Here is a 10,797-nt window from a genome sequence, read left to right on the forward strand (position 1 = left end):
TTGTTCGCAAAACAGCTCATGGGAAAGCTACGACAGCACCAAGAAAGTTTGCAAATGTTGCTGAAATTAAAGAAGAAAAAGAACCTGCTAAAAACCATGAAGAAAAGATTGAGAACAAAGAGAAAACTCGAGAAGAGATCTTGAGTGAGAAAACACATAAAGAAAGAGATGTGGTTTACAGAAGAATGGATGAGATGCAGGAAGAATATGAGAATGCTGTCAGCAACAAACGATGGGACAAGAAGAGAGAGTGGTATTACAACAGAGAAGGAGAACCAGTTGTTCCAAAGAAAGATATAATCTTTAATGATGTTCTTCTTGCTGTCCCGTTGAGAGCTGAATATTACAGAAGAGTGACGAAAGATGATGCATATGTTAAACAATACGAGAAAGATATCCGATATGCTATGCTGTCATGCTTGAGAAAAAGGGATGAAGAGAAAATGAAGAAGAGTGTTGAAGAGATGGTAGTTAATCTGAAGAAGGTTGCTGAAGAAGTCGAAACAGAAGCTGTAAAAGCTGAAGTGGTGAAAGAAGTTGAAGAACAGCAAATTGAAGAAGAAGAAAAGAAAAATGAAAAATCAGATGTTGGTGATGTTGGCAAAGAAGTCAGTGTTGAACAAAAGCTGAATGATGCTAAGATGAAGCAGCCAGAGGAAGCTGAAAACACCGAAGTGCCAAACACTGAGGTACATTCTGATTCTGAATTCTTAAAACCAGCTGAACAGTGCAAGAAATGCATGGAACAGTGCAGAGCTTGTACTGAAAAAGATGAGCAATTCAGAACAAAAGAACTTGAATTCACAAAAATCGAAAACATTTTCAAAAATAAATGCAAAGAAATGTTAGAAAAAGAAAAGGTTTTTAAAGAAAATGATGAAAAACTTTCTGAAAAATGTAACAAATTGGAAAAAGAAAATAAAGTTTTGAAAGAAAACGTTTTGAAAATAACAAATGAATGTGAACAAAAAGAAATTGCTTGTCAAGAAATAAAAAAGGAATATGATTCAATGAAATTATCATATGAGGTTATAAAAGAGTCATATGAAAAGGTGAAAGATGAAATGAAATATGCTCAATCAAGAATGAATTATATGTCTGAAACAACAAAAGAGCTTAAACGAATGTATGCTATAAAACAAGATGTTGTTAATTCCTATATTGAGGATGTTGCTAAGCTAAAGCAACAGATTGTTGATTTAGAACAGGAAAACAACAAGTTAAAAAGTTACCATGTGTCGTCATATGTGCTTGAACGAATTTTCAATATAAAACCGGGTGATGGTGAGTCTGAGCAGAACAAGAAAGGCATTGGCTAAGAGTTTCATCAAGTTCCACCACCGGAAAAGTTTGCATTTTATGATGAGGAAAAGGTCGAAAAAGCTTTCAACATGGTAGACAAATTGCCAGACAACATTGACATAACCTATTCCAAATCTGATGATACTCATGATTCAGAGGTGGTAGGTAAAGTCGTTGAAAGCGTCTTGAACGAAGAGTCGGTTCATACAGGTAAAACTGAATCACAGGATGAAGATGAAGGAAATCTTCATGATGGATATCTGAAGAACACAAAATCCGAGAAAAGTTTGAATGATGATTCAAAGGGATTGGTTTATACCATGATTGGATCGGACAAATTATTCTTAGACGTTGTATTCCCGATTCAGAATGTGATTTCAGAAAAGATTGACAAAGTATTCAAGATGGTTGAGATTGAAAAATCTGAAATTCCAAAATTTGCTGGTAAAGGTCACAAAACTTTTTATAACAAACCTGGTTACAAGAAGAAAAACATGAAGGCTGGGTTGGGTTATAATAAAAAACAAAATTGGAATAAAAATAAAACTTCGAATTTTCAGGCAAAAATGAACTTCGTTCACGGAACAAGTTCAGAAGAAGAGAAAGAACTCAAATTTAGACAACAGTCAAATGAAGAGTTTCAGGCCCAGAAAAAGCAACAACAACAGGTCAAAGATGTTTCAAAGAGAACATGCTTTAAATGTGATCAAACAGGACATCTTGCTCGCAAATGTCCAAATCTGAAACCTGTTGGTATTGAGATGGAAAAGAAGTCTGTTTATGTTCAAAAACAGAAATCTGAAGTTGTGAATCAAAAGTCGACCAAGTTTGAATCAAAGCAAACTTGGAAGCCAAAATTGTCAAAGGCTGACTCACAACAAACTTGGAAACCAGTGACACCCGAACTTAGAACAACACAAAGTTGGAAAACAACTGTTGATGCAACAAAACCAAACCAATTTTGGAAACCAAAAGATGTTGTTCAGAGTCCAAATGTTCAAAAAGAGTCACATTTTTACAAACGTGGGACTCCAAAAGGTCAAACATGGAGTGTTAAGAAACAAGTCGATTTAGTTAAAAATGAGAAACAAAAACAAATATGGAAATCAAAAACAGAAACATAAAGTTCAACTTATGAGGTGAAAAAGGCTGAGGAGTCAATTTCGATTGATTATGATGCAAATTTTCCACCACTTAAGGCTGAAAACTTTAAAATTCAGATTGCTAGAGTCAAGGTTACACCCAAGGCTGGTGAGGCTTGGGTGGATAAAATGTTTGATTGAACAATTTGATTTGCCGGAGCTTCCTTTATCGCGAAGCATGAATCGGCATCCATCTTTAATGAAAAAAATTATTGGGTCGTATTTGATAAAATTTGAATGTGCAGGTGTTTCTGAAGAAAACTGAATGTCAACCAAAGGAGAAACGAAGCAGCCTGGCACCGGAGGCTGCTGATCCCTGCAACGGTTAAACAGGGAGTTTGTTTGATTTCTGTACATAAATAAACAATATTTTCAAAAACTCTAAAAATTGAAAAATTTAAAAACCAAAAATATGTTTTCATTTTGTCAAAAAAAAATTTTGAAAATCAAAAATATGTTTGTCTCTAAATTTCAAAAATACAAAAATTTATAAAAAATATGTTATTTGAATTTGCCGGAACTCCCAGGTTGGTAATTGAGGAGTAGGAATCGGCATCTTTCTTGAGAAATGTTTTATCAAGGACATTAAGTTGTACTTGATTTAACTCTCGAATTAGTTGATGAAAGAACAAAGTGATGAATAAACCCCGTGTCTGAATTAAACAAAACTTATTTTCCGGAAAAACCATTTTGATTAAAACAAACTTAAGTGTTTTGAAATCATAATTGAAAAATTTAAAAACCAAAAATATGTTTTCATTTTGTCAAAAAAAAATTTTGAAAATCAAAAATATGTTTGTCTCTAAATTTCAAAAATACAAAAATTTATAAAAAATATGTTATTTGAATTTGCCGGAACTCCCAGGTTGGTAATTGAGGAGTAGGAATCGGCATCTTTCTTGAGAAATGTTTTATCAAGGACATTAAGTTGTACTTGATTTAACTCTCGAATTAGTTGATGAAAGAACAAAGTGATGAATAAACCCCGTGTCTGAATTAAACAAAACTTATTTTCCGGAAAAACCATTTTGATTAAAACAAACTTAAGTGTTTTGAAATCATAATGGGAAAATAGTTTGTTATCAGGGGAAGTTCTGATTGAATACGCCGAAACCCTCACGGCTGAACAAACATGATTAATTTCACTAGATTGAAAAACGGTTTTCAAACTGTAAAAGATCAATGTGTTGTAAATCATGGGGGTACATCTGCAAATCTATGCATGAGATGCAGAAAATGGATGGCGAGACAAAGCTATCAGTATCAGGTTGTCAAATTTTCTTTAAATGGTTTTGAATTTTAGGGGGAGTAAGAGATATTATTGTCAGAAAATCCAAAAACATTAGAAAATTTGAAAAAGCCAAAAACATGATAAAGTTAAAAAAATTTGAGTTTTTGTTGATAAAAGAGGAAATGATAGTACATCAGTGGACTATCACAGCACGCTAAAGAAATGTAATGTCAAATGTGATAAATGGTCTCACTGATGATGTGACGATAGGTTTTCGTACATTTAGTAGATTTATTCGGGATATAAACCTAAAATTTCAAACTTGCGAAATTTGTGGGGAACACTACTTGGATATATAGGTAACCCCTGAAATCTCGTTTGAAAGGTCTCGTATTCTGATATACTAGGTGGTAATACTCTATGATGTCTGGGGTATTATTCCGGGACTTCTGCTGAACGGTAGTTCTGACCTAGTCCTTGGATAATGCTTTGCAGTAAATGCTTGAAACATAGCATTCTAGCCCTCAGTGATTAGACAATAAAATTGATAATCATCTGTTGTAGCTAAAAGATTCTCTAAAGGGGACACACCGCAAAGTCGAAATTGATATCTCTCTGCTGAACGGAAGTTCTGACCTGAGATCCCTCAATTCTCGCATTTAACCCCTAATTTATATACAGACATCATTGTAGTACTCTTGCCTGTAAGACTGAATATTGAGATTCTGGATACGGGAGTATATTCAAGAGGTGGGACACATAAATCGAGCTAAGTTCCTAAAACATCTAAAGCGTATTCTGAATAGATTGAAAATTGTATGAAAATTTAAGAGGACAACTATATCGTTAATCGAGGTGAATCGTTTAGAACTTAAAATGATTAAAGCTTAACGGTGCTAGTGATTTGTTTCAAAAACTGATATGATCCTCTTACACGAACTCAAACAAAAATATTGTCTGTAAATATGTTTGTACATATTTCTTTACTGCTTTATACTTTCAGAAAAATACAAAAAGATTTTGATTTCTGCTTTATTTTCGACAACCGATGTCTGAGTGCTAAGTTTCAAGATCGAAGTATGCTAATCGTGTTTCTGGAAATAAATCAAGTTCATTAATTTGAAGCTTGAAGTTTTTAAAATTAAAATCAAAATTTAAAAACAGTTAGTGATATCTCCAAGGTCATTAATTTGGACTTGGATGATCAACCGTGAAGGATTTGGATGCTCATATTGTTAAAATCTTAAAAGAGTCAGTTTTTCGATTTGGATTCTTTAACGCTGTCAAATCTATAAAGCATTTTGATAGGGGGAGAGAGTCAAGATAATCCTGGATATATTCATATTATTATATCTTAAAACCAGAATCTTGATTTAGAAAGTTTAAAGAGCCAGATTACGATTTCTGGACAATTTCAAAACACTGTCACTTATAAACGTATGAGTGTTGCAGATGTTATTCCAGACTACGATCCCGACAGCCGAGTCTGAGGGGGAGTCTGAAGACGAGCTCAATGCTAACGGAAGCGTGTAAGGAGCCAGGTATCGTTCCTGGAAGAGCTTGTAACTGGAAAGCCAGGTGTCGATCCCAAAGCACGGAAGCTTGTCGAAAGGGGGAGCCTGAAGAGTTCACCGAAAGGAGGAGCTGAAGCTGAAGATAAATCCACCGGGATTATATTCAAGCTAAAGAGAGAGAAAGAAAAGAAAAGAAGCTACGAGTCTGAATGATTGAGATTGACTGCGGCAATATCCAAGGGGGAGACTGTTGGTACATTAATGTCTATCGCCTCCGTCATCTCAGTTCGTAGCAGAAACAGAAGAACTATAGTGTTTACAATGTAATATCTTGTTACTAAAGGCAAGGTGGCATTATTGTAAATAAGGAAAGATTCCTTATCACCTTTGGCCTATAAATAGAAGCCTTAGGCTTTTAGTTAGAGACTTTTGCCATTTTGATCTTTGGAGTTTAGAGGTTAGAGAGAGAAGCTAGAGAGAGAAAGTAGAGAGAGAAAGGCAAAAGGTGATTCACGGTTCTTGTATCTTTTCAGATCTATCAAAGAATCACGTTAATAGTACGTCTCGTGTGTTTCGGTTATTCACGTTCACGGTTTCCGCACGTCGAACGTGTCATACGCAATCGTTTCGGAGTCAAACCGGTCCTAACACACTCGGTCATTAAAACGTAACTTACGCATTTAAAGAAATATTTATGAACGCGTATTTTTGTAAAATCATATGAAATAGAAAATATAATATTTTTGAGAAAAATATTTATATTTTGGAGTTAGAAATAAAATATATTTTAAGTGAGACTTAATAATATATTTCGAACACAGATGTATTATATCCCCCATCCTTGGGAAGGAAAATAAATTACCAAGTATGCACAGAATGTAAACACGAAATAGTTGTCTAACTATTTCCCAAAACTTAAACCATAAAGCTAAGGCACGGCCGTCCGTCTAATAGAGTTAGTACATGTAGGTCGTCGCACAGCTGCTTGATTTGGAGGTATACTTGGTAGAGACGCCCCACTGTGAGTTCATGTCCCCCTTTTCTCTTAACTGTTTTCAGTTTTATAAACTGCGGGGGTGAAATACATGTTACTATGATTACAAGTACTATATACATGGTATGGTTAGCGTAAGGAGGTTTACTACTTAGATCATGTGAGTGGGTAGGAGCAACATGAGGTCATTAATCCTCATGGTAGGACCGAGGGACAGGAGCGGTAGATCTATCTGGGTGTAGCGAGCCCAGCCCCAGGCCAAACTAGAAACGGACCTCGGGGTGACTTTGTGCCCGACGCATAAATCTGCTAGGTTTGAGTCTCCCTACTTGCACTTCACACATATCAATGGCCTTGTAAACCATTGGTGATCTCAATTCCCTTATTTGCTACATACCAGGATTTATACTTACAAAGGTTTATTTACTCACTTACACATGAACTCGCTCAACATTATTGTTGATTTTTCAACTTACATGTATTTCAGGGAATTAAAGGATCTGGCGCGGTATGACACGTTTTCCTGCTGCACTAGTTACGAGGTCATCCGGGTTTAGGGAATGTGACTCTTTCCTGGACAAGTCACCGTCCTTAAACTATGTTTATGTTATGTTGAACAATGTTTATGTCGCTAGGATGTGTTTCCGTCAAGACAATGTTATTGTATTTGGTTTTTAAAACTTATTTAAATGGATGATCTTGCATGGTTTTATTTCATATAGCTTTGTTATGGTTAAGCTATGGTATTAAGAAGTCACACCAAATTAACCACGCTTCCGCAAAGCTAGGGTGTGACACGTGGTCTCGCAGCTTTAACGATATTACAGATTTCTCCAATTAATCCCCAAATATAACGGGAAATAAGCACTGGTTCTGGCGAAGCCAGGGTTGGTACCACTCTCGCATATTCGAAGAATGTTGAAGTATATCCTCGACAATCTACACCCACCATACGATGGCTCAAGAACTTATTTGCCATTTGTTCCTTTTCATATTCGGGACAGAATTTTCTTTCCATTAGCTGCTTAAATTCTTCCCAATTCATGGCGTAGGCCATATTTCTTCCTTTGCCTTGAAGTACCGTATTCCACCATTCTAGTGCCCCTGCTTTAAAAAGATGCGAAGCATACATAACTTTGTCTTCGTCAGCACATTTACTTATCATAAGTACTGCTTCGGTTTTCTCCAACCAATGCAGTGCCGCAGTTGCCCCTTCATTGCCTGCAAATTCAGCTGGTTTACAAGCAAGAAATTCTTTGTAAGTGCAACCAGACGTTGCAGCTTTCATTTTCTTAAGAAGTAGGGCCTGTCGCGGATCATTGTTATGATTATCATGGTTGCCGCCTATGTTTACGCTATTACTGAAATTATCTTCCTGAGTACGTTTACTAGGAATGATTTGTTGAGGTTCAGCAGGTTTCTGGGCAGCAGCCAGAATTGCTGGAATAGCATTGGCTATCCCTTGAGCAACGATATTCTCGATATCTTGTCTAGTCATAAATTGATTTTCCTGATTTTGCTCAGATTGATTCACTTCATTAACTGGTTCATTACCAGCGTTTTCCATCTGGTAATTATTATAGGTATAAATTAGTAGTGTCAAATAATCGATAATTAAACAAAACAATTTGCACATAAGCACATAAATTTTTACAACACATGTATAGCCAAAATTGTCGATTTCTCGACTTCCATTTTTATAGATTATATTAGGCATCCGTACACACTGTTATTTTACAGAAGTTTTATTTCTATTTTACAGAGTTATATTTTTGTTACTACTGTTATTATACAAATACAGCTTCCCATCCCCACTATTCTTTTGTCAGCTAGCATTTTAGTAGCGACGTTCCCTTTCGTCGTATTTCCAGGAGATTTGTTCTCCCATTTCCCGGATCCTATTCCCTGTACCTATCAGCTCCTCGCCAAAATGGCGGAGTTCAGCTAAGTTTTCATTACTCATCGGTGGGTTTGGTATAGGTTCTGGGTCGAACTGAGGGAAAAAGGTATAAGGACTATTAAGAAGGTTTTGAAATTGCCAGTCGTTAGTCAACCACTTGTCCATTTCTCCTAAAGGTTGGGTGTGGATTAGAGGGTCTGGAATAGCTGGTTCCAAGTTCATTGGAAGTTGGGTTTCAGCAGGATAAAGGTAGAGATTGTTGGTGATAGGTCTAATGATATCACAGCTTGCCATTAGATGATCTAATTCCTCCTGAAATGGAAATTCTTCAGTTTGCTTAGAACTTTCCCCGATTTCTATTTTTGTTTGCCTAACATCTTCCTCGATTTCTATCTCTGCTGGCCTAGAACTTTCTCCGATCTCGATCCCTTTTCCTTTATCCATAGGATTTTCTATTTTGGGAATTTTCCTAGTTGCTGGTTTCCTCCATCCTACATATCTTCTTCTTTTCTTAGGCTTTGCTTTCTCCGGAGGTGGAGCTTGAAATTCCATAGGTTCCTCCAAATCAGCAATGTTACCAGTAAAGTCATTGGAAACTTCTATTGGTACAGGATAGAGATTGAGATTCTGAAGGGCTTCAGATAACTCATTCATGCTGTTTAGCATATATGCAAAATGCACAAAAATGCTAAGTTAAAATTTTATAACAAAATTTCACAAATAAACATTTAAGTATTATTGCATACCGTGTGATTAATTTAATACAAAGGACAACTGAAATTTGAAACACACTAGGGTTTATCGTGATTTATTTATTTACGGGATAATGTTTCTTTAGAGCTTCTGGCTTGTAGGTAATATAGGCGCTAATACTGATTCAGGGTCCTGATAGTTTTAAAGGTTGGTAGTTACTGCTACCGTTGCTAACATATAAAGATCTGCCCATTTTTCATCTAATTTGTCTTCCCAAGGTGGATTATTGCCTATTTCCTGGGTTTCCGGATTAAACTTTACTTCCTTTGGTTGTGATTTCTTTCCTTTCTCCTGACTTTTCCTAATAATCAAACTTCTTTTATTGGGAGAAAGTGGCTTTTCAAACTGGGCTTTACGGACAAATATTCCTTCATCCATATCTGCTGGGTATTTTGAGGAAGTTCCTATTTCTTTAGGTGAAGTATCTAATTTATGATAGATAGCCGAAAGTCTTTATTTACCCATACTGTAACTAACAAATAGTCAGTTAATAAAACACATAATCACAGAATGGCAATCAGTAAAATTAAGTATTTTGCTGAATACTTAATTAGCTTAAATCAGTGGCTCTGATACCACCTTTTCCTGTCACGGCCCTAGCCCCGGTTTAACCCGGTCAAGAGCCGCGGGACAGGAACCCCGTGGTATTTAATTTAGGCGACAACGAAAGTCTTTAATACAGGATCTTTTAATATTAAAATGCCCGTTTTCTTTATTACATAATTTAGGGATAAAACCCTGTAATTTACAGTAAAGTGATTTCACTGGGAAATCTTTATTTCACAAAACATGTTTCTTTATTTATTTATATTGAGCCACCTCCTTAAGCTTGTAGTGCTTCACGGCACTTTTCTTGGATCACAACAGATCACCTGAAACATGTTTGAAAATGGTTTTGTCAGCGGGAAATACTGAGTGAATCATTCTTTTTGTTAAAACGACATTTTGTTATAATTTACAGTATTAAGAGTGATTACAATGTTTCTGTTTATCAACCATATACCCACGGTATTTGTCACTCGACCACCTATTGGTAACCTCAGAGTCCAATGGTGTCTATGACTATGGTTATATCACCCCTTGGCTAACCCGTCCAATGGTGACGGTTTTCAAGTAATGTATACAAAACCCCACATACCGGCTGTAACTTGGTGATTACAAAGACTTAATCCCTGTAATTATAACTTTGAAATAAATAGAGTTTTGGAAACAATTTGGTAAAAAGAGAATGACTCACCTTGCACATTTATACGGGCGGAGTTTAATCTACTGATTAGCCTGTTTAACCTAATTTAAATAACAATGCACACGAACTGGGTTAGTAACTAATACAACATTTACGACAATTCACGAGATTAAACCCTCACAACAAATGACAAAGTGCGATACTTAAACATCCATCGAATTAACGACGAATGACAAAGTATAAACCCAATTTGAGCAGCACTTAAACATTCGTTGGATAGTTTCAATCGATCGGACGTTGAATCGTAATAGCGATCGAGTTAATACCCGGTATCGTAGCAGCACCTCACTATATGAAATTATAATTTTGGACAGTATATCTTCGTTTTTGGAAAGTTTCGTCGACACAGAATGAAAGCCCCTGAGCTAGGATATTTATAGCCTGAATCTGGGTTTTACGCGGCCCGCGTAAACCCACACATATACCTTACGCGGCCCGTGAGGCCGCCTAGTCTAGGCGTAGGGTTGATGGGTCATGGGCTTAGGTTGGACAAATGGGTTATACATGGCCCGGATACTTATCCGGTTGAATTTCAAGTTGACGCGGCCCGCGTAAGCATCCTTTAAGTTTTACGCGGCCCACCCTAGAACCCTAAAACTTATCCAGTTGATCATTAAGTTGTAGCGGCCCGCGTAAGGTTAAGCTATCCCTTACGCGGCCCGCTTAAAACCCAATTTTCTTGTTTTTTTTTGGTTTTTCATGTACAATAGGGTTT

At 36.3% G+C, this 10,797-nt stretch overlaps 1 long non-coding RNA gene across 1 annotated transcript; it reads right to left on the bottom strand.

Annotated features, from left to right (window-relative positions):
- Positions 1-9,648: 9,648 nt before the first annotated feature.
- LOC118480355 lies at positions 9,649-10,403 on the bottom strand. Its single transcript, XR_004862071.1, has 3 exons — positions 10,349-10,403; positions 10,074-10,123; positions 9,649-9,708 (listed from the first exon to the last, which is right to left on the bottom strand). It is a non-coding gene; the product is annotated as an uncharacterized LOC118480355 (long non-coding RNA).
- Positions 10,404-10,797: the final 394 nt, after the last annotated feature.

The sequence above is a fragment of the Helianthus annuus genome, chromosome 7, assembly GCF_002127325.2.
Source record: "Helianthus annuus cultivar XRQ/B chromosome 7, HanXRQr2.0-SUNRISE, whole genome shotgun sequence".
Taxonomy (NCBI): domain Eukaryota; kingdom Viridiplantae; phylum Streptophyta; class Magnoliopsida; order Asterales; family Asteraceae; genus Helianthus; species Helianthus annuus.